At 41.9% G+C, this 25,320-nt stretch overlaps 1 long non-coding RNA gene across 1 annotated transcript; it reads right to left on the minus strand.

The window, feature by feature from the left end:
* Nucleotides 1–4,891: 4,891 nt before the first annotated feature.
* Nucleotides 4,892–25,317, minus strand: LOC106588161 (uncharacterized). The gene is made up of 4 exons (XR_001324595.2): nucleotides 25,214–25,317; nucleotides 17,887–18,037; nucleotides 6,294–6,387; nucleotides 4,892–6,215 (listed from the first exon to the last, which is right to left on the minus strand). It is a non-coding gene; the product is annotated as an uncharacterized lncRNA (long non-coding RNA).
* Between the last annotated feature and the right edge of the window lie 3 nt (nucleotides 25,318–25,320).

Here is a 25,320-nt window from a genome sequence, read left to right on the forward strand (position 1 = left end):
GATCCATCGCGGTCCCCAGACGGTGTAATACTGCCATGTGGTGTTGAACGCGCTTCTCCATAGATGTCGGGAGCACGTCAGCTCCTGCTGACTCCATCAAGACGGGTGCGGGATTCTGTGACAAGCTTGTGTGTAGAGGTAGGTGAAGGAGTCAAGTGCAGGAGAGCAGAGATGTCCGAGATGCGTTATTTAATAGGCAAGTCCACAAACATACAGGTCAGGTACAATACCAAAATAAACGCCCTTGACAACAGAGAAACCAGTACTCAACAGAGAAACCAGTACTAACAACGCTCCTAAACTTATACACACTTGGTATAATACGTGAAAACAAATAAGGCACAACCTTAATGAGCAACATCACATGAATAATCCCGCACAAACCTAGGCAGGCAACAGGGGTAATTATACACACAGAAATGAAGGCAAATGAAACCAGGTGTGAAAGAACCACAGACAAAACAAACGGAAAAGGAAAAAAGGATTGGTGATGGCCAGTAGGCCGGCGACGCCGACCACCTAGTGCCGCCCGAACAGGAACCACCTTCGGTGGAAGTCATGACAAGATGACTCAACTGTTAACTTGCTTGTGTGTCCTATTTGACACAGACGCTAGCCTATTAGCCTCGTTATGACACCCTAATACAACAGCAATCAGTCGATATAATCGAGAACTATCATCAGAAATCACACGAAATGAATCAGACAGTGGGGCACCGCCTGCCCCACTAGTTGGTCAGAAGGTTCAAGTCAGTGTTTCATATGGTGGTGTAGATATACTGCATTGACAATGATACAATAGCGCAAGGTCACTTTTCAAGCATAGCCAACAACCAGACCTCTCTTGTCCGCAATATGAAGCAAAATGGTAATTAATAAATAATAAGTAAACATTGAATTTGCAGCTCCTAAATCAATAAAAACATTTAAGACATCACCTCTGAACATTGGTAGCCTGTGGGCGTGTTGCAGGTCAACACGGGTGCATTCATTGCTAGGCTGTGGTTGCGTTGCTATTCCGCTGGCACGTTGCAAGTTGACTTCATTGCTTCTTAATTTATGGGTGTATTACAACGCTTGGATATTTAACATAACAGATTAGCATAATTTGGTTTAGATTATTGGATGAATTATTGGCCTCTACTTGTATTTACTTATTACAAATCCCAAATCACTATTGCAGGGCTGACGAATTCTGTTCCTGGAGAGCTACCATCCTGTAGGTTTTCGCTCCAAACCCAGTAGTAATTAATGTGAATCAGCTTATCAACCAAATAGTTAGGTGCGCTAGATAAGGGTTTGAACAAAAACATACACTTCCATTCAAACCCAGAATCCTTTACTGGATTTCTCCAGACCGCCAACACTATTCAACGAGACAAGATTTGGAAGGATGGCCATGCGAGGCTAGTGTTGAACTGCCACTGCTCAAGCAAAATCACCATGTCAATAGCAACACAACACAGTAACGTAACAATAGTGCTGCACCGCATCAGCCAACATATAATGGAATCAACCCCACTAGTAAGTCCGAGCAATAATCAGTGGAGTAGGTTTTTAGTGTGTTAATGGCTAAGGGCACAAAGATTATACTGAAACATGGCTTATTGCATCATACTGGATGTAAATAATGTGAAGTCAGTATCATCTGCCATGGGGTTTGCCTTATGTGTTATCTTGTATTATGCCTTTGGGATTTCTTAGCTGATTATGGCCCACTTCTCATATGAAGTCTGTGATATGTATACTGATCCATATATAACACTAGATTAAGGTATGTCTTAAGAAGTGTCATTCTGTTCTTAGAACAAAGAAGATCGTACATTTTTCCTGATCAAAGACGTTTGAAAGCCTAATTTGAACGGGGAATGATCAGGAGAGGGTCACATCTGCTGGCTGAGGCAGCCACCAGAACTGGACTGTCGGAGAGTGTGGTGGAGGTGAGGGTCATTCATGTTCTGTTTTGCATTCTATGAACAGAAGAAAGTGTTTTGTCTTTTTGTAATATCTCCCTGGGTTCTGGGAAAAACATTTGGCTTAGGACTACTTAGAAAACTTCCTAGGGCCTTACTGATGATTCACGTTTTATTTAAGACATGAATTGAAAACATCCTAACCTTCTGCTTCCTTGGGTGGTATGGTTCGGCAGAGTGAAGTCTCAAAGCATCCCATCACTCTACAAATCAAGAACCATCCATGAATCCAGACAATTGTACTAAGACACACCCACTATAGGACCAATAGCAACTGCTGCTGTCAGGTCGAAGGCTCAAAAGCCCACTCTGTAGAACGGTGGAGGTATACCAAACCTTTTTTGATATACTCAGAGGACCGTTATTAGCATGTTTTAACCACTCTTATGAAAAGGGAAGATTATCAGACATTCAACAATAAGGTCTGATTTCATTATTACTGAAACAAGATCCAAGTGGTAAATATAAAGATCCAGTCCATAATAAAATTGGAGCCCTCTTACACTTCAAAATGCATAGCTCAGAATTAAAAAGGTATTGTCGGATATTGTTAATCCTAATCCTAATGGATGATACATTGGAGATAATATAAGACAAGCACTGGAAACAATTGAACATAGCTGACTTTGAAAAGACATTTTATAAAGTACGACTGGACTGGAATATTTCAATTTTGGAATGGGTAAAAGTTATGTATATTAACCATAGCTGTAAAATAGTCAATAATGCCTACTTCTCAGAAGGTTTTAAACTGGCAAGAGGAGTAAAACAGGGTTGTCTACTATCGGCATACAGTATCTATTTATTATTGCCATCGAAATGTTAGCTGTGAAAATCAGATCCAACATTAATATCAACAGGTTAGAAATCCAGGGCTTAAAAACAAAGTATAAACAAAAATAGAACTGTTTGCCATAATGACCATCTTTATGTTTGGAGGAAAAAGGGGGAGGCTTGCAAGCCGAAGACCACCATCCCAACCGTGAAGCACTTGGCAGCATCAAGTTGTGTGGGTGGTTTGCTGCAGGAGGAACTGGTGGTCTTCGGCTTGCAAGCCTCCCCCTTTTTCCTCCAAACATAAACATGGTCATTATGGCCAAACAGTTCTATTTTTAGTTCATCAGACCAGAGGACATTTCTCCAAAAAGTATGATCTTTGTCCCCATGTGCAGTTGCAAACCATAGTCTAGCTTTTTTATGGCGGTTTTTGAGCAGTGGCTTCTTCCTTGCTGAGCGTCCTTTCAGGTTATGTCGATATAGGACTCATTTGACTGTGGATATAGATACTTTTGTACCCGTTTCCTCCAGCATCTACACAAGATTCTTTGGTGTTGTTCTGGGATTGATTTGCACTTTTTGCACAAAAGTATGTTCATCTCTAGGAGACAGAACGCGTCTCCTTCCTGAGCGGTATGACGGCTGCGTGGTCCCATGGTGTTTATACTTGCGCACTATTGTTTGTACAGATGAACGTGGTACATTCGGGCTTTTGGAAATTTCTCCCAAGAATGAATCAAACTTGTGGAGGTCTACAACTTTTTTTTCTGAGGTCTTGGCTGATTTCTTTTGATTTTCCCATTATGATGTCAAGCAAAGAGGCACAGAGTTTGAAGGTAGGCCTTGAAATACAGCCACAGGTACACCTCCAATTGACTCAAATGATGTCAATTAGCCTATCAGAAGCTTCTAAAGCCATGACATTTTCTGGAATTTTCCAAGCTGTTTAAAGGCACAGTCAACTTAGTGTATGTAAACTTCTGACCCGCTGGAATTGTGATAGATTATTTCACTTATAATTCACTCTGTCTGTAAACAATTGTTGGAAAAATGACTTGTCATGCACCAAGTAGATGTCCTAACCGACTTGCCAAAACTATAGTTTAACAAGAAATTTGTGGAGTGGTTGAAAAACGAGTTTTAATGACTCCAACCTAAGTGTATGTAAACTTCCGACTTCAACTGTGTGTGTGTGTGTGTGTGTGTGTGTGTATATGTATGTATGTATGTATGTATGTATATATATATATATATATATATATCTATATATATATAGATATATATATATATATATATCCAGTCAAAAGTTTGGACACACCTACTCATTCAACGGTTTTTATTTATTTTTACCATTTTCTGTTAAACAATAAACTCAGCAAAAAAAGATATGTCCTCTCACTGTCAACTGTGTTTATTTTCAGCAAACTTAACATGTGTAAATATCTGTATGAACATAAGATTCAATAACTGAGACATAAACTGAACAAGTTCCACAGACATGTGACTAACAGAAATTGAATAATGTGTCTCTGAACAAATGGGGGGGGAGGGTCAAAATCAAAAGTAACAGTCAGTATCTGGTGTGGCCACCAGCTGCATTACATACCGCAATGCATCTCCTCATGGACTGCACCAGATTTGCCAGTTCTTGCTGTGAGATGTTACCCCACTCTTCCACAAAGGCACCTGCAAGTTCCCGGACATTTCTGAGGGGAGTGGCCCTAGCCCTCACCCTCCGATCCAACAGATCCCAGACGTGCTCAATGGGATCGAGATCTGGGCTTTTCGCTGGCCATGGCAGAACACTTACATTCCAGTCTTGCAGGAAATCACGCACAGAACGAGCAGTATGGCTAGTGGCATTGTCATGCTGGAGGGTCATGTCAGGATGAGCCTGCAGGAAGGGTACTACATGTGGGAGGAGGATGTCTTCCCTGTAAAGCACAGCGTTGAGATTGCCAACAAGCTCAGGCGACCGTGTCAGCGTGCATTGCGCCCGGCCCACCACAGGAGTCGTTAGAGCGTGATGGGACAAGAACATCCCTGCCGGCCAAACCCTCCCCTAACCCGGACAACGCTGGGCCAATTGTGCGCCGCCCCATGGTTCTCCCAGTCGCGGCCGGCTGCGACAGAGCCTGGACTTGAATCGAATCTAGTTGCACAGCTAGCACTGCGATGCAGTGCCTTAGACCACCGTGCCACTTGGGAGGTGGCTCTACCTTCTTAACAGAACTATCAACTAGGCAGGTCCTACAGGCCCTAGTTTTGTCACACCTGGACTACTGTTCAGTCGTGTGGTCAAGTGCCACATGCCAGAGTCTGTGGCAATTCAGGGTGACAGCTGCAAAACTGCAGCCAGACATTATGCGCTCTTGCTGACATGAGGACAGTCCGTTTCTTAGATTGTATTGCTAAACATTACATCTGATGTTGGTGAGATGCATGTCTCTTAAGAATGTAGTTTCATCAACATATGTTCATCATAACAGAGTGAAGAGTGAACAGGGTTATGGTAAACTAAATCAAATAAAATCAAAGTTGTCATTTGCACAGGAATACAGCGCATTGTGTACAATACAATGAAATAAGTCGATTACTACAGTATATTAAGTACAGTACAGTCGGTGCCATAGCAGCAGAGAGTCAGTTTTCATTAACAGTCTTATGGCTTTGTCTCTAAGCATGGTGCTGCTACACTTAATGCTCTGATACAGTTTGCAAGACGGTAAAGGAGCCAGAAGTCTTAGTTTCCAATTTTTATATACCTAATATATACCTAGACCTACCTCTAACGTCAACAACAGTCAGAAGACGGTTGTACAGGATGTGACAGTCATGGTCATCTCGGCCACTCCCATCGTAGGCCCAACGGGACACATGGGATGAACTGCCCTGACTAAGACAGACAGACTACAGTAGCTGCAGATTTGAAACTACACTAGCAAGGGGATATTTCCTTGCACACGTTGTCAGAAAACTCCAAATCAAATCCAGATTTTGTCACATTTACCTTACCGCTGCAGGGAACTGTAACTTTTATAGAAACTGAACTGTATGTACTATACATGATCAACATTTTTGACTGGGAAGCAATTGTTTTAAGCCAGAAGTTGACAGGTTTGTTGATATAACATAAAATAAATGTCCTTCCATAACTCCAACTGGTGGACATTGTTGGGAGTGCTGTGCGTTCTCACAGCACAGGTGGAACAGAAATATTTATCTGCGCCACAATCCTTACAGCACCATAGATCAGCCTCCTCCAAAACTCTACACAAACTGCAGATGGCATTGGGTGGAGGACATTCCAGCTCCACTGAAGGCATGTGGAGTAGCTCCCTCAACCCCTTCCAGGCCACAACACCTGCTGCCTTCCTTTTTTTTATGCTGGTGGAGGAGGTGCATCACTGTAGCTGGGCACAAGTTCTGCTGCAAAGGGAACCAGCTCTGTCCTCCCAGGACTCCCTAGAGAGTAGTGACAATTGTTACTGAGTATAATATCCCAGTTAAATTAAGTAAAACAGAACAGAGAAACTTTCTCACCGATTTAAGTTGATGGCAGGGGTGCACGCACTATCAAGCCTCTAGTCAGGTCTCTGTAAACCAGCGTGGCTCTTTTTCTTCTAAAAGATGGCATCTGTAGAGAAAAACAAGACAATGAGTAAGTTTGATGTATTCTAAATGAGGATACAATATTAATTACATTTAAATGATCTGATACATAGGACACATAATGATCTATCATAATGCATGACTAGGGCATGACTAGTTACTTTGCTTACACTCATATTTCCTTATAGGGAATCTAAAGACAGTTATGGGTAGGAAGTTGTGCTTATGATGGAGATTAAGTAGTATTAATTGGCTCCAGAGACAGTTGATATCTTTGGGCTTCAACAAGCATGGGACAGGAATATATTGTTATCATGTACCATCGAATACTTGCCTAGTCCAGTGGTTCTCAACCTTTTTTTGGTCATTGTAGGCCCAATCACATCTTGCTATGCCCATAGAGCCCCCAAAGTACCCCTTCATATGCATTTTAAATGTAGGCATATATGAAATTAGTCTTTCTAAGTACCCACATTGGATATTGGTTTCTGGTTATATGAATGGTGTAAGCATTGGCTAGAGAGAGTTTAAATCCATGCAAGATAGTGTACTAGTGCACACTTCGGGAAGTATGGAAATTTAAGACACAAGCAGGAGACGCAGCCCCAAAAACAGGAAATGACACTATGCACAATCGAGAGCATCCTGTCGGGCTGTATCACCGCCTGGTATGGCAGCTGCTCCGCCCATAACCGGAAAGCTCTCCAGAGGGTAGTGAGGTCTGCACAACGCATCACCGGGTGCAGACTACAACCACCCGAGCCACTGCCTGTTCACCCCGCTATCATCCAGAAGACGAGGTCAGTACAGGTGCATCAAAGCGGGGACCAAAAGACTGAAAAACAGCTTCCATCTCAAGGCCATCAGACTGTTAAATAGCCATCACTTACATTGAGTGGCTGCTGCCAACACACTGACTCAACTCCACCCACTTTAATAATGGAAAAATGTTTGCAATCAATTTATCACTAGCCACTTTATATTATATGTTTACTTACCCTACATGACTCATCTCTTATGTATATACTGAACGCTATACCATCTACTGCATTACTCATCTCTTGGTATAGATGTGGCTGACTAGAGGCTTGGTATAGAGTACAGTATATACATATGAGATGAGTAATGCAGGGTATGAAAACATTATATGAAGTGACATTGTTTAAAGTGGCTAGTGATACATTACATCAAGATGGCAAGATGCAGTAGATGGTATAGCGTACAGTATATACATAAGAGATGAGTAATGTATCACTAGCCACTTTAAACAATGTCACTTCATATAATGTTTTCATACCCTGCATTACTCATCTCATATGTATATACTGTACTCTATACCATCTACTGCATCTTGCCTATGCCGTTCGGCCATCACTCATTGATATATTTTTATGTACATATTCGTATTCATTCCTTTACACTTGTGTGTATATAAGGTAGTTGTTGTGAAATTGTTAGGTTATATTACTTGTTAGATATTACTGCATGGTCGGAACTAGAAGCACAAGCATTTCGCTACACTTGCATTAACACCTGCTAACCATGTGTATATGACAAATACATTTGATTTAAGCTGAAAAGATTGCTAATGCAAAATTGCAAATCCTTTAAAATGTATTATAAATTCAGATCGAATTTTAGCAGGCGATCCCAGTGTTAAAACACTTTAAAAAAAATAATGCGATTACGTACGGTTGATGAAGGGAAAGATCTTGTTCTAATTACAGCACAGTAGAAATGGGCATTACAGCCACCACCGTATACAGGGTGCAATAACAGCCGTGGTTGATACTTTTTGCCTACTCGGAAATTACAACATGAAATATTGATTTGAACCTTTTGACCAACTAGTCTAGAGGGTCAGGCGAAGAACCACCGTCAGATTCTTATCGGGTGATTTCTGATGATAGTTCTCGATTATATCGACTGATATGGGGTGATTATGGCTGACTTGTGATCGTTGCCCTTGCTACATGGATTTTATTGCCGTTAGAGTCATTGGTTTTTGTTTAGAATATTGAGCCATTGAAACTGAAACAGTGCATCTTGAATGGGTGGAGGCAGCAAAAATATAAATGCAACAATTTCAAAAGGTTTTACACAGTTACAGTTTATATAAGGAAATCAGTCAGTTTAAATAAATTCATTAGGCCCTAATCTATGGATTTCACATGACTGGTCACAGATACTTTAAGAGAAATGGGCCACAGGATCTCATCACGGCATCTCTGTGCGTTCAAATTGCCATCGATAAAATGGAATTGTGTTTGTTGTCCATAGCTTATGCCTGCCCATACCATAACCCCACCGCCACCATGGGGCACTCTGTTCACAACATTGACATCAGCAAACCACTCACCCACATGACACCATGCAGGTGGTCTGCAGTTGTGAGGCCGGTTGGACGTACTGCCAAATTTGAGAGAAATAAGCCTTTTGTGCATATGGAACATTTCTTGGATCTTTTATTTCAGCTCATGAAACATGGGACCAACACTTTACATGTTGTGTTTATATTTCTGTTCAGTGTAGTTAGTTAAATAGCAACCGGACTCTCTAGATTGACCCTTTCTGAACTTAGAGTGCAGTATAACTGCAGTATGCTGCAAAAACCGCATCCAAAATAAATCTACAATTCACTGCAGTAATTTTGCATTGTAACTGCAGGTAGAGTGCAGTATAACTGCAGTTATTCTGCAATTACTGTGTCCGAAATACCACAGTTGACTGCAGTTACTGCACCTTTCCTGCAATTTCAAAACTGCAATCTTTTTTTGTAAGTCTTCATGCCAGCGCAAAATTTCAGTTGCATGTCGCAACCTACACTACATTTGTCTGTCCAATGCATGTACATAACAGGCTGCTTTAGCCACTAGTGAAATAATTTAATGTCAATTTGAGGCTTAAAAAGGAACAATACAAACCGTTAGTTTTCTTTGGTTCAAAATGGTTCAGAACTTTATTTTGCTGGTCGGAACAGTGGAACGGAATGAAAAAAAGAATGGTTCTGTTCAGAACAAAACTTTTTATTTTCCGTTACAACCCCTGATCCGATGATTGATCATTTTATTTCACCTTTATTTAACCAGGTAGGCTAGTTGAGAACATGTTCTATTTGCAACTGATGATGATGATGATTATCCTTTCTTTACCGACTTTCTTTGGATGGTAAATTAAAGGATTGGGGTTAGGGATAGTAAGTGTAGTTGAATAATTAGTTGGTCAGTTCAAATTCAATGTTACCTTCTTTGTGTATTTTTATTAATGTTTGCACTGCTTAGTTTCTTGCCACTGAAATTTAAAAAAATATTATGCAAAACCCTTCGCAACCCTCTTTATTCTTGTCATGATACTTACACATCTCTACTACCACCGCCAAGTGTCGCTATTGTTCCAACAAACTGACTGAATTTGATGCATTTTTCTACATACGCCGCGACAGAGGTGGTAGGTGTGGTGAAGTTCTCGGTGCCCGAGGCTTGCACCAGTGCCCGAGGCTCGCACCAATCTCCGGGAAACGAACAGAAACAAGAGGACACCACCAAATCAAATCTGAGATGCCAAAATAAGCATCCACTAATTACTACGTACTTCAATTGACCGCAGTGTTAACTTGGTAAGCAGAGAAATCCATTGTTATCAAGATTCGTTGCTAGCACTATCAGACTAACGTCACTCCCACAGTAAATCCGTTTTTACTTTCGATCTTCTCAGTTTGCTTGTCAATAAGCTTTCGGACGAAGGAAGGGCCCTAGGTCGATGAGTGATATACTGTATCTAGAATCAGATGATGCTAGAGAGCAAGGTTTTTATTGATAGTCGAACTCTTACCTTATTGCCAAAAAGGAGGTAATATGCTGTTTTCTTGTGCTCCGGTGGTTTAGGGACAATCTTAAAAAGTGCAATACCAGTGATTGCGTGTAAGCATTCCCATTCAGGAGGGTTAGACCTAAATTACTATTACACACACACACACACACACACACACACACACACACACACACACACACACACACACACACACACACACACACACACACACACACACACACACACACACACACACACACACACACACAGTATAGGGCCTCCAGTCGCTGAAGGGCCAAGCATTTTTATTAGTTAAATCTAGCTACCAAGATATTAAACCACAATGTGAAGTCACTGAACCCCCTTCATGCTATATTAATTATATTTCTAGTTCACCACTTTCCTGATTCTGCAGGCATATTTCTTGTGATTGATCTAAATTTCAATACCTTTCTATCAATATGAGCTACAGGTTTACTTTCTCTTCTATATCATGGCGGTCCGCAAACAATCGTTTAAGTGCATGCTGCCACCTACTGTGCTGGAATGTACGATCAATCATGATCTGCTCAATTCTGTACCACCATGAAAATAAAAAATAAATCCCTACTAACTTCTACCACACCTTCCCCCCGCCATAAAACGTTGTCTATATAATGCTGAAACACTCCACACTTAGGATTGTTCAGCATGTCAAAAACATCTGTTAGCCCCAATATCTCTTTTGCCGTCTCCACAATAACCATCAACCTGGCATTTTTGCTTTCCACAACTTGAGCCCTATTGATAACCTTACCAATAAAAGCTATGAAGTCAACTTTATTCATTATCAAAGTTTCCTTTGACACCGCACATTGGTGAGCGCAAGATTTCTGACTACAACATTATAGAATGGGGGGCGTGCATATTGACATCTCCCTTTACCTCTCGTGAAAGGTACGGCGTTTATTTTTTCCAATTCTTCCCCCTTTTTTTCCACGTACTTATCTAATTTTCAATAGTGTGTTATCCCAATGACATACAGTGCCTTCCGAAAGTATTCACACTCCTTGACTTTTTCCACATTTTGTTGTGTTACAGCCTGAATTTAAAATTGATTGTGTCACTGGCCTAGTCAATTTTTACAAATGTAATTAAAAATGAAAAGCTGAAATGTCTTGAGTCAATAAGTATTCAACCCTTTTGTTATGGCAAGACTAAATAAGTTCAGGAGTAAAAATGTGCTTTTTAACAAGTCTCAAGTTATGTATACTCTGTGTGCAATAATAGTGTTTAACATGATTTTGCAATGACTTCCTCATCTCTGTACCCCACACATACAAAAATCTGTAGGGTCCCTCAGTCGAGCAGTGAATTTCAAACACAGATGCAACCACAAAGACCAGGGAGATTTCCCAATCCCTCTCAAAAAAAGGCCACCTATTGGTAGATGGGTAAAATTTAAAAGCAGACATTGAATATCCCTTTGAGCATGGTGAAATTATTAATTACACTTCAGATCGTGTATACCCAGTCACTAAAAAGATACAGACGTCCTTCCTATCTCAGTTGCCGGAGAGAAAGGAAACCGCTTAGGGATTTCACCATGAGGCCAATGGTGACTTTAAAACTGTTACAGAGTTTAATGGCTGTGATAGGAGAACCTGAGGATGGATCAACATTGTATTTACTCCACAATACTAACCTAAATGACAGATTGAAAAGAAGGAAGCCTGTACAGAATTAAAAAAAATATTCCAAAACATGCATCCTGTTTGCAACAAGGCACTAAAGTAATACCGCAAAAAATGGGGCAAAGCAATTAACTTTTACAAAGTGTTAAGTTTGGGGCAAATCCAATACAACACATTACATTATTAGTACCACTCTCCATATTTTCAAGCATAGTGGTGGCTGCATAATGTTATGGGTATGCTTGTAATCGTTAAGGACTGGGGAGTTTTTCAGATTAAAATAATTAACTGAATGGAGCTAAGCACAGGCAAAATCCTAGAGGAAAACCTAGTTCAGGTACAAATAGAGTACCACAGTATGAGTCATAATATCCATAAAACCTAGCATTCAAACAAGGAAATGGTTCCAATCGTTTTTCCACCATACATTTTTCCTATAGGGGATTTTATAAACACTATAGTGTATATATCTGTGTTCCGGAACTCCAATTTGAGCAGCAGCAGCTGAAAAATGAGCTCCTACAAATATTGAAATTTACATGGTTTTTAGAGTGAAGTACATCGGAAAAAAGCTAAAGAAAACTGCAAGACTGAATAGGAGAAAAAACAAGCAACAAACAAAGAAGATAGGCTTTTGAAAAATAACTATTTTTCATAAAATTGTAGTTATCTTAGCTAGCTGAATTGTTTACCAGTTGCTAAGCAGTTGCTAGGGACTCTTTTGGAAGAAGCTAGCTAGCTAACGAAGAACAACAAAGAATATCTAGTTAACAGAAGAAAAGAAAGAGAAAATCAGGACAGAAGAAAAAGGATATCAAAGTGAAACAGTTCTCTAAAGACACAGGAGACAATAATACAAGAAACAACACTTCTGTAGCTTGTCAACTATGTGTCTGTCTATCCCTGTTCTCTCCTCTCTGCACAGGCCATACAAACGCTTCACACCACGTGGCCGCTGCCACTCTAACCTGGTGGTCCCAGTGCGCACGACCCACGTGGAGTTCCAGGTCTCCGGCAGCCTCTGGAACTGCCGGTCTGCAGCCAACAAGGCTGAGTTCATCTCAGCCTATGCTACCCTCCAGTCCCTAGACTTCCTGGCGCTGACGGAAACATGGATTACCACAGATAACACTGCTACTCCTACTGCTCTCTCTTCGTCTGCCCACGTGTTCTCGCATACCCCTAGAGCATCGAGCCAGCGGGGTGGTGGCACTGGAATCCTCATCTCTCCCAAGTGGACATTCTCTCTTTCTCCCCTGACCCATCTGTCTATCTCCTCATTTGAATTCCATGCTGTCACAGTTACCAGCCCTTTCAAGCTTAACATCCTTATCATTTATCGCCCTCCAGGTTCCCTTGGAGAGTTCATCAATGAGCTTGACGCCTTGATAAGTTCCTTTCCTGAGGATGGCTCACCTCTCACAGTTCTGGGTGACTTTAACCTCCCCACGTCTACCTTTGACTCATTCCTCTCTGCCTCCTTCTTTCCACTCCTCTCCTCTTTTGACCTCACCCTCTCACCTTCCCCCCCTACTCACAAGGCAGGCAATACGCTTGACCTCATCTTTACTAGATGCTGTTCTTCCACTAATCTCATTGCAACTCCCCTCCAAATCTCCGACCACTACCTTGTATCCTTTAACCTCTTGCTCTCATCCAACACTTCTCACTCTGCCCCTACTCGGATGGTATTGCGCCGTCCCAACCTTCGCTCTCTCTCTCCCGCTACTCTCTCCTCTTCCATCCTATCATCTCTTCCCTCTGCTCAAACCTTCTCCAACCTATCTCCTGATTCTGCCTCCTCAACCCTCCTCTCCTCCCTTTCTGCATCCTTTGATTTTCTCTGTCCCCTATCCTCCAGGCCGGCTCGGTCCTCCCCTCCTGCTCCGTGGCTCGACGACTCACTACGAGCTCACAGAACAGGGCTCCGGGCAGCCGAGCGGAAATGGAGGAAAACTCGCCTCCCCTGCGGACCTGGCATCCTTTCACTCACTCCTCTCTACATTCTCCTCTTCTGTCTCTGCTGCTAAAGCCACTTTCTACCACTCTAAATTCCAAGCATCTGCCTCTAACCCTAGGAAGCTCTTTGCTACCTTCTCCTCCCTCCTGAATCCTCCTCCCCCTCCCCCCCTCCTCCCTCTCTGCGGATGACTTCGTCAACCATTTTGAAAAGAAGGTTGACGATATCCGATCCTCGTTTGCTAAGTCAAACGACACCGCTGGTCCTGCTCACACTGCCCTACCCTGTGCTTTGACCTCTTTCTCCCCTCTCTCTCCAGATGAAATCTCGCGTCTTGTGACGGCCGGCCGCCCAACAACCTGCCCACTTGACGCTATCCCCTCCTCTCTTCTCCAGACCATTTCCGGAGACCTTCTCCCCTTCCTCACCTCGCTCATCAACTCATCCTTGACCGCTGGCTACGTCCCTTCCGTCTTCAAGAGAGCGAGAGTTGCACCCCTTCTGAAAAAAACCTACACTCGATCCCTCCGATGTCAACAACTACAGACCAGTATCCCTTCTTTCTTTTCTCTCCAAAACTCTTGAACGTGCCGTCCTTGGCCAGCTCTCCTGCTATCTCTCTCAGAATGACCTTCTTGATCCTAATCAGTCAGGTTTCAAGACTGGGCATTCAACTGAGACTGCTCTTCTCTGTGTCACGGAGGCTCTCCGCACTGCTAAAGCTAACTCTCTCTCCTCTGCTCTCATACTTCTAGACCTATCTGCTGCCTTTGATACTGTGAACCATCAGATCCTCCTCTCCACCCTCTCCGAGTTGGGCATCTCCCGGCGCGGCCCACGCTTGGATTGCGTCCTACCTGACAGGTCGCTCCTACCAGGTGGCGTGGCGAGAATCTGTCTCCGCACCATGCGCTCTCACCACTGGTGTCCCCCAGGGCTCTGTTCTAGGCCCTCTCCTATTCTCGCTATACACCAAGTCACTTGGCTCTGTCATATCCTCACATGGTCTCTCCTATCATTGCTATGCAGACGACACACAATTAATCTTCTCCTTTCCCCCTTCTGATAACCAGGCGGCGAATCGCATCTCTGCATGTCTGTCAGACATATCAGTGTGGATGACGGATCACCAGCTCAAGCTGAACCTCGGCAAGACGGAGCTGCTCTTCCTCCCGGGGAAGGACTGCCCGTTCCATGATCTCGCCATCACGGTTGACAACTCCCAGAGTGCTAAGAACCTTGGCGTGATCCTGGACAACACCCTGTCGTTCTCCACTAACATCAAGGCGGTGACCCGATCCTGTAGGTTCATGCTCTACAACATTCGCAGAGTACGACCCTGCCTCACACAGGAAGCGGCGCAGGTCCTAATCCAGGCACTTGTCATCTCCCGTCTGGATTACTGCAACTCGCTGTTTGCTGGGCTCCCTGCCTGTGCCATTAAACCCCTACAACTCATCCAGAACGCCGCAGCCCGTCTGGTGTTCAACCTTCCCAAGTTCTCTCACGTCACCCCGCTCCTCCGCTCTCTCCACTGGCTTCCAGTTGAAGCTCGCATCCGCTACAAGACCATGGTGATTGCCTACGGAGCTGTGAAGGGAACGGCACCTCCATACCTTCAGGCTCTGATCAGGCCCTACACCCAAACAAGGGCACTGCGTTCATCCACCACTGGCCTGCTGGCCCCCTACCTCTGAGGAAGCACAGTTCCCGCTCAGCCCAGTCAAAACTGTTCGCTGCTCTGGCACCCCAATGGTGGAACAAGCTCCCTCACGACGCCAGGACAGCGGAGTCAATCACCACCTTCCGGAGACACCTGAAACCCCACCTCTTTAAGGAATACCTGGGATAGGATAAAGTAATCCTTCTAACCCCCCCGTAAAAGATTTAGATGCACTATTGTAAAGTGGTTGTTCCACTGGATATTATAAGGTGAATGCACCAATTTGTAAGTCGCTCTGGATAAGAGCGTCTGCTAAATGACTTAAATGTTAAATGTTAAATGTTACATATTGCCAATCTATCACCTGCACATTAAGAGTGGAAGCCTTTTTGGTACACATACACAAATTGACCAAAAGTATGTGGACATCTGCTTGTCGAACATCTCGTTCCAAAATCAAGGGCATTAATATGGAGATGGTCCCGCTATAACATCCTCCACTCTTCTGAGAAGGCTTCCCACTAGATGTTGGAACATTGCTGTGGGGACTTGCTCCCATTCAGCCACGAGCATTAGTGAGGTCGAGCACTGATGTTGGGTGATTAGGCCTGGCTCGCAGTTGGCGTTCCAATTCACCCCAAAAGTGTTCGATAGGGTTGAGGTCAGGGCTCTATGTAAGCCAGTCAAATTCTTCTACACCCATCTCGATAAACCATTTCTGTATGGACCTCTTTGTTCACACTGTCATGCTGAAATTGGAAAGGGCCTTCCCCAAACTGTTGCCAAAGTTGGAAGCACAGAATCGTCTAGAATGTAATTGTATGATGTAGCGTTAAGATTTCCCTTTACTAGAACTAAGGGACCTAGCCCGAACCATGAAAAACAGCCCCAGACCATTATTCCTCTTCCAGACTTTACAGTTGGCACTATGCAGTTGGGCAGGTAGCGTTCTCCTGGCATCCGCCAAACCCAGATGTGTCCTTCAGACAGCTAGATGGTGAAGCGTGATTCATCACCCCAGAGAACGCATTTCCTCTGCTTCATAGTCCAATGGCAGCAAGCTTTACACCACTCCAGCCGACGCTTGGCATTACACATGGTGACCTTAGGCTTGTTTGCAGCTGCTCGGCCATGGAAACCCATTTCATTAAGCTCCCGACAAACAGTTATTGTGCTGACGTTGCTTCTGGAAGCAGTTTGGAACGTGGTAGTGAGTGTTGCAACCAAGGACAGATGATTTTTACACACTACGCACGTCAGCACTCACCGGTCCCATTCTGTGAGCTTGTGTGGCCTACCACTTTGCGGCTGAGCCGTTGTTGCTCCTAGTAGTTTCCATGTCACAATAACAGCACTTGCAGTTGACTGGGGCAGCTCCAGCAGGGCAGAAATTTGATGAACTGATTTGTTGGAAAGGTGGCATCCTATGACGGTTCCAAGTTGAAAGTCACTGAGCTCTTCAGTAAGGCCATCCTACTGCCAACATTTGTCTATGGAAAGTGCATGGCTGTGTGCTCTATTTTATACACCTGTCACCAATGGGTGTGGCTGAATTAGCCAAATCCACTAATTTAAAGGGGTGTCCACATACACTATGTACAAAAGTACAAAAGTATTTCAACTATTTTTAGGATGGTGCTTTTATGGTTATGTGGGTGCTGTCTATTGCTCCATTCGTATTTGGGAACCCATTGATGGCAAAGAAACACCTCTTGATTTCAACCTGTTGTGCGATGGTGTATGCAAATTGTATGTTACAGTAGGTTTTGCTGATAATTGATTCCAAAACATTGGCTCGTCGAGGGAAGTGAGATGCCGATCGGAAAGCTCCCGCTGTAAAGTGCCTGTTGCCAAAAACCCGAGGATGAAAAAGTTAGCGGACTGAACACAGCAGTGTAGATCGCCTCAAGATAGAAACGTAATATTCAATATTGGTAAGTTAGACTAAATATTAGCATTTCACAAACGGGTGGGTTATAACCTTCAATCTAGATAACAAAACATGAGGCTAGAGAAATGTATCAACAAATATTACGAAAATAAGCAACACCCAAACATGACGGAGAGTAAACTGGGGAACCAATCCCGAAAAGAAAACGCGACTCTTCGACAGACAGACAATTTAATATTTTCACCACCGGGAACGGTAAGGGTGGAAACCGATCTGTTAAAATCAATAAATGACAAACTGGGATTACTTTAATTAGTCAGTAAGGATATAAAGGAGATGAAGGCAAACCTCGAGATTAGTGACAAGAAATCTGCGACATTGGAGAAAGATACAAACAAGCTAAAAGGGACAGTCAATAAGATTGAAACCGATGTTAATGAACTTAAAAATGGAGAACTTCTTTCTGAGAGAAGCCTTACTTGAAATACTGTACAGACTAGATCCATGAGAGAAAATATGGTACTTACGGGTATCCAATAGAAAGAAGGAGAAGTTCCTGAGGGAGTTCCTCTTTACAGCGATTCAGATCCCATGGGAAGCTGTCGACAAAATCCAACTCGAACGTGTACACCGTTTTGGGCAGAGATATGAACGCCCAATCGTTTCCAAAGTTGCTTTCTTTAAAGAGAAAATAATGGTTAAAAGCCTGGGTAAAAGACTTGCTAGCATGAATGATCAGTTCCCGAAAGAAATTGCAGAACGGCGCAAAGTGCTGTATCCAATCTTCAAGAGAAATAGATTGAAAGGGAAACGTGTAGCTCTCGTAGTCGATAAACGGTATATTGATAACCAAATGTTCAGACACAAAAACTACTCCATGGCTATTCTAAATAATGGAACACGCAATACTAGACATGGTAGGGATTGTAATAAATAAAACATTTATATATATATAAAATAAAATACAACAATTGTTAAAGAAATAAACACTATACCATTCTAGATAGGGAATGTTAGAAAATCCTTAGTTTTAGACTTTCCATTTATAGTATTTCAGAAATTGATAAGACAGCATTATAGAAGAAAGGAAAATTAGCTAAATAATACATCTTCAAATATAAGGAACTGGAACACAAAAGTACTCAATCAACATGGTAGAGATAACACAGAGGACATGGAAGGCACAGTATGTGGGTATGTACACATGTATTGTGATGGAAGGTGGGGTGTGTGTTTTTGTTTGGAAAGTGTGGAGTTAAGTGAGTGAAAAAGGATACGGGTTGCAGAGCCATTGTGTGTTTGTGGGCAGGGGTTATAAGAACAAGCTTTCAATTTTGTGCAGATATGGGATATACATTTTAAAATAAATGATTTATTTACTGTCCTATCATGATGGAACTGTTCCCAACCCTAGTCACCCACCTGAGCTACCCATACGCTAAGGAGAAGTCCTTATCTGTTTTATGGGCCTACTGTAAGTAGCCTATACACAGCCAAATCAGAAAGATGAATGTGGTCAGAGACCTACTAAAGTAACCCTCTCAAGATTCTGAGCCTGCCTGGCAGGGTTGGTCCTACAAAGCCAAAGCCCCCTGATGGGAGAGCATAATATACAAGGATATTCTCAAAGCTGCTAATGAGAACCTTGACGACCTTGTATCTAGTCGGTAGGGATTCCGGTCACACACAGACATTCAGAGAGGGGGTATATTATTGTGGCCCAGGTGGCACAAAATCATCAAAGTTCTGACTGCACAGAGATGTTTGAGAATATGGTCACAATGGGGAAACGCGTGTCTGTGTTTTAGGGGAAGTGGATATATCTGATCTCAATGGATAATCAAATCTCCCCATTTTTGCTCAATTTTACATGCCTTCTCATACAGCTGCAACTGTATATGCGTTCATAAATCAAGGCCTTTCTTAATTAAATTGGGCTCTGGGATGGAACAACTGTTGAGCATCTGAGTGTATGGTTGTTTGTGGGCAAAGGGGTTGAGTGTGTGAGTGTTGCTAGGGAGTAAACATGTTAAGGACAATATACAGGATGAATAACAATTGTTTGATAAAATAATAATTGCTTGCCAAAATGTAATTTTTGTAATGGCAATACTGGTAAGAGGCAACAATCCTTTGCTTAAACTACCTACATTTCACAATTGTTAATTATGGAAATTAAGACAAGCAGGATTTTTATATATTTTTAATAAGTATATACAATACAAATCAAGGTGAGAGCGATGGAAAGGCAGCTGATTTACGTCTGTCCTGTGGGTGACACTGTGTGCTCTTTTCGAAGAATGTGTCCCGGTGTCTCGGGGGTCAGGGGTGGTCTGCCGGTCACTCAACTCAAGATGAGGGCTTTTAGCGGGTGAAATAGTGGGGACCAATTGGAGGTTTACTTAGTAGCAATGTAAATATCATGGTATAGCTACAGTTGAAGTCGGAAGTTTACATACACCTTAGCCAAATACATTAAAACTCAGTTTCATAATTCCTGGAATTTAATCCTAGTAATAATTCCCTGTCTCTGGTCAGTTAGGATCACCACTTTATTTTAAGAATGTGAAGCGTCAGAATAATAGAGAATGATTTATTTCAGCTTTTATTTCTTTCATCACATTCCCAGTGGGTCAGAAGTTTACATACACTCAATTAATATTTGGTAGCATTGCCTTTAAATTGTTTAACTTGGGTCAAATGTTTTGGGTAGCCTTCCACAAGCTTCCCACAATAAGTTGGGTGAATTTTGGCCCATTCCTCCTGACAGAGCTGGTGTAACTGAGTCAGGGCTGTAGGCCTCCTTGCTCGCACACACTTTTTCAGTTCTGCCCACAAATGTTCTATAGGATTGAGGTCAGGGCTTTGTGATGGCCACGCCAACACCTTGACTTTGTTGTCCTTATGCCAGTTTGCCACAACTTTGGAAGTATGCTTGGGGTCATTGTCTATTTGGAAGACCCATTTGCGACCATGCTTTAACTTCCTGACTGATGTCTTGAGACGTTGCTTCAATAGATCCACATAATTTTCCTTCCTCGTGATGCCATCTATTTTGTGAAGTGCACCAGTCCCTCCTGCAGCAAAGCACCCCCACAACACGTTGCTGCCACCCCCGTGCTTCACGGTTGGGATGATGTTCTTCGGCTTACAAACATCCCCCTTTTTCCTCCAAACAGTTCTATTTTTGTTTCATCAAACCAGAGGACATTGCTCCAAAAAGTACGATCTTTGTCGCCATGTGCCGTTGCAAACCGTAGTCTGGCTTTTTTATGGTGGTTTTGGAGCAGTGGCTTCTTCCTTGCTCAGCGGCCTTTCAGGTTATGTCGATATAGGACTTGTTTTACTGGGGATATAGATACTTTTGTACCCGTTTCCTCCAGCATCTTCACAAGGTCCTTTGCTGTTGTTCTGGGATTGATTTGCACTTTTCGCACAAAAGTATGTTCATCTCTATGAGACAGAACACGTCTCCTTCAAGAGCGGTATGACGGCTACGTGGTCCCATGGTGTTTATACTTGCGTACTATTGTTTGTACAGATGAACATGGTACCTTCAGGCATTTGGAAATTGCACCGAAGGATGAACCAGACGTGCAGAGGTCTACAAATATTTTCTCGGAGGTCTTGGCTGATTTCTTGTGATTTTCCCATGATGTCAAGCAAAGAGGCACCGAGTTTGAAGGTAGGCCTTGAAATACATCCACAGGTACGCCTCCAATTGACTCAAATTATGTCAATTAGCCTATCAGAAGCTTCTAAAGCTTTGACATCATTTTCTGGAATTTTCCAAGCTGTTTAAAGGCACAGTCAACTTAGTGTATGTAAACTTCTAACCCACTGGAATTGTGATACAGTGAAATAATCTGTCTGTAAACAATTGTTGGAAAAATTACTTGCCAAAACTATAGTTTGTAAACAAGAAGTTTGTGGAGTGGTTGAAAAACTAGTTTTAATGCCTCCAACCTAAGTGTATGTAAACTTCCGACTTCAACTGTATACCAGTTTCATTTAAGGACCAAAAAATTGACAGCTGTGCCATATAGATTGCAAAATAGTTAGGAAGAGATTTGCGATGTCCCGATTCCGTGGCACATGGTTTATGAATTGACACGCAAAACAATGCCGGATTCAAAACTTAGACCTTTTGAATTTAAATTATTATACAAAATTCTTGCAACCAATAGAAAGTTATATATGGGGGATACAACCTTCCCAGCTCTGCAGATTTTGCTGCGAGGAGAATGAGTCATTGGATAATTTATTTTGTTACTGTCCATATGTAGCTCGTTTTTGGTCACAGGTCCAGGAAAGGCTGAAGAATTGCAACATTTACCTGGAGCTAACGCTGCAGATAGCACTACTGGGGTGATTTGAAAAGTCATAGCCAATCGAGCAATAACATAATTATTTCAGAAAAAAAAAAAAATTAACTTATGATAATAGAAAGATTCTGAACTTTTGTGAAGCAGCACAGTTGAAAAATATATGGCAAATAGAAATCGATTGAATGGAGCTGAAGGTGGGACTAATAACAATAAGATAAATGTAAAACACACTGGGTCTGTAAACTGTATATAGGTTCAGAACTTTTGTGAAATAGCACAGTTGCAAATAGAAATAGAGGAAGGCCAGGACTAAAACCAACAAAATATAACTATTGTAAAATTGTCTGTAAAATGTATATAGTATGTATAAGCTGGAAGTAGAAGCTTAAGTGTTATTGTTTATTAATTTACTCCAATTAGGGGAGGGGTGGTAGGGTTTGTGTGGAATAATAAAGTAAAATATATTTTTAAAATATATGTATGTGTATTTATATGTATATATGTTCATACATGTGGGTATGTGCAAAAGTTTGGGATCACTTAGAAATGTCCTTGTTGTTGAAAGAAAAGCACATTTTTTGTCCATTAAAATAACATCAAATTGATCATAAAAAAAAGTGTAGACATTGTTAATGTTGTAAATGACTATTGTAGCTGGAAACAGCTGATTTTTTAAAATGGTATTTCTACATAGGTGTACAGAGGCCCATTATCAGCAACCATCACTCCTCTGTTCCAATGGCACATTATGTTAGCTAATCCAAGTTTATCATTTTAAAAGGCTAATTGATCATTTGAAAACCATTTTTAACAATGCTTTTTTCAGATAAAACTAGTTGCATCCACCGTGGAGCCCAGTTTCATAATATTACCATATGTCCCAGCTGCCTGCCGTAGTTTAAGTAACCACGAAAAAATAAGCCTTATTTTAGGGCATTTTCACCCTGCCAGCTCCTAATAGTTCTATTGAGCACCGTGGCACCGAACGAACGCTCTATTCCCAGTTTATTGTTCTACGTCACAATGCCTGCTTTGCTATTGTTGCCAATGGAGACCTGTCCACGTTGTTTGTAGTTAAAATGTAAACAAAAAATTACTCATGGAACTCTGAGGTCGTCCCATTGTTTACTATAGGGAAATATAGGTCTGTCTATTTCGCAACGTGTATATTTAGATTATTTTACATTGGATACCATTTTAATCATGAGAATATCCTCTTTCTAATTACATAACACGGAACCCAAACCGGCTGCGCGCGTGCGCTAACGTGCATACATTTATTTTGTCCCCCTACACCAAACGCGATCACACGACACGCAGGTTAAAATATCAAAACAAACTCTGAACCAATGACATTAATTTGGGGACAGGTCGAAAAGCATTAAACATGTATGGCAATTTACATTTACATTTGTCATTTAGCAGACGCTCTTATCCAGAGCGACTTACAGTAGTGAATGCATACATTTCATTTCATGCATTTTTTGTATTTTTATAAAAAGCTTTCAAATGAAACAAGCAATTTTACACACGGTAAAAAGTAGTTATCTTGACAATACTGCGTTCCAAAAGAGTAGCAGATTTTAACATTAAACATGTTTGGCTTTACCTTAGGCATCCCTCTCAAGCCCTGTACACTGAGAAGGGACAATAGCAGATAAGGTCAGCTCTAGCAGAGATACAGTGAGCTCAAAGTATTGGGACAGTGTGTTTTGTTTTGGCTATGTACTCCAGCCCTTCGATGCAGACGGTCAGCTTTAATTTGAAGGTATTTTCATCCATATGAGCCGTTTAGAAATGACAGCACTTTTTGTACATGGACTCTTTCCCCCCCCCCCATTTTAGGGGCCCAAACGTATTGTGACAAGTTCACTTGTGTGTATCAAAGTTATCAAAAGTTTATTTGGTCCCATATTCTTAGCACACAATGATTACATCAAGAATTGGATTCATTTGGTGTTTTGTTTGTGTAATGTAGCTAGCTAGCTAATTTGTCCTATTTAGCTAGCTTGCTGTTGCTAGCTAATTTGTCCTGGGATATAAACATTGAGTTCTTATTTTACCTGAAATGCACAAGCTCCTCTACTCCGCCAATTAATCCACACATAAAACGGCCAAATGGATGTTTCTAGTCATCTCTCCTCCTTCCAGGCTTTTTCATCTTTGAATTTATATGGTGATTGGCATCTAAACTTTCATAGTGTTACCAGGACTACGGGCAAAACGGTTCGTCTTTCAATCACCCACTTGGGTATAACCAATGAGGAGATGACACGTGGGTACCTGCTTCTATAAACCAATGAGGGCAAGACGGGGGAGAGGCAGGACTTTCAGCGCGATCTGCTTCAGAAATAGAAAGGAGTTCTAGTTTAGCCCGTGGCATCGCAGACGCACGCAATAATTGAATAACATAGATTTCTAAATTTATTTTGCGGTCTGGTCAGCATGTAAGGCTGGGCAGTGTATTCAGTTGTCATCAAACGCTAGACTCGAAATACCTTTTGCCTATGGAGAGTCATGCTGGTATATTTAGCCAAATATCTCACAATGTGTATATATTTTTTTTTAAAGTCGGACACCATTTTAATCATTTTCTAATTATGTAAGGCTGGACAGTGTATTCCATTGTCATCGATCGCTTGACCAGAAATAGTCAGAAGTTGCACTGCTTTCCTACCTCCTCTTTAAGCACACTTGGCGCCATCGAGGTGCGGTTATTTTTGTTGTTATTTCAGTTTCGTCCTAAGAACATATTGTAGTGGTAAAATAAAAAGGGATACATTTTTTTTGCTGCCATTTAGGCTAAATTGAATTCTAAACGTCACTCCAGTCAAAACGGGCTCTGCGATGGGCCTGCGCTAGTGTTCCAGTTTAGCCAACGTTCCTTTGCCATTTTCAGCCTTGGGTGAATTTTGACTTGTTCTATTGTCCAGCCTACCCCTGGTTCTGCTGATTGCACTTTTAAGACCGTTCCATAGCCGCGAGTGCATAATATTCCCCAATTGAAAGCCAACGTAAGGTCACTTTTTGAAAACGGAGAAATAAAGGTTATATCTTGCGCTTCTACCATCGGATTTAAGATATCTCTAGGACCTTCAGTGGAAGATGTATTGACGAGCAAACTCCGAATATCCAAACTGGAAACAAAGCTACTGCGGTGAATCTCGGCTGACATTAGCTGGAAAACTAAGCTAGGTTAGCGTAACTATTTGAAAATGATACCAACAAAGGTGAGATGGTGTCGGTAAGAGCAACTAGCTAGTAATTATATTAAAAAGTAACGTGTTACTTAGTCAACATGTTATATGTTTAAATAATTATTAGCTAGTAGTTGCTCTTACCGACACCATGTCCCATCGTTAGCTAGTTAGCCATGTGAAATGACAGAAATACATTTTCATTGCTAGGATTCAGGAAGCCAACGTGGCTTTCAGTTTGAACCAACTAAAGTTAGCTTGTAGCTAGCTACGTGTCTCTGGATAAGCGCGTCAGCTAATTACTAAAATGTAATGTAAACGTTAGATACCTGATGTTGGCTAGCAATGACCAGCCATGACCGGCGAATCTAACAACACGTCAGTTTGTCAATGTCAGGGGCGCTATCTTGCTTGTTAACTAACTATGTTTTCTTTT

The sequence above is a fragment of the Salmo salar genome, chromosome ssa27, assembly GCF_905237065.1.
Source record: "Salmo salar chromosome ssa27, Ssal_v3.1, whole genome shotgun sequence".
Classification (NCBI taxonomy): Eukaryota; Metazoa; Chordata; class Actinopteri; order Salmoniformes; family Salmonidae; genus Salmo; species Salmo salar.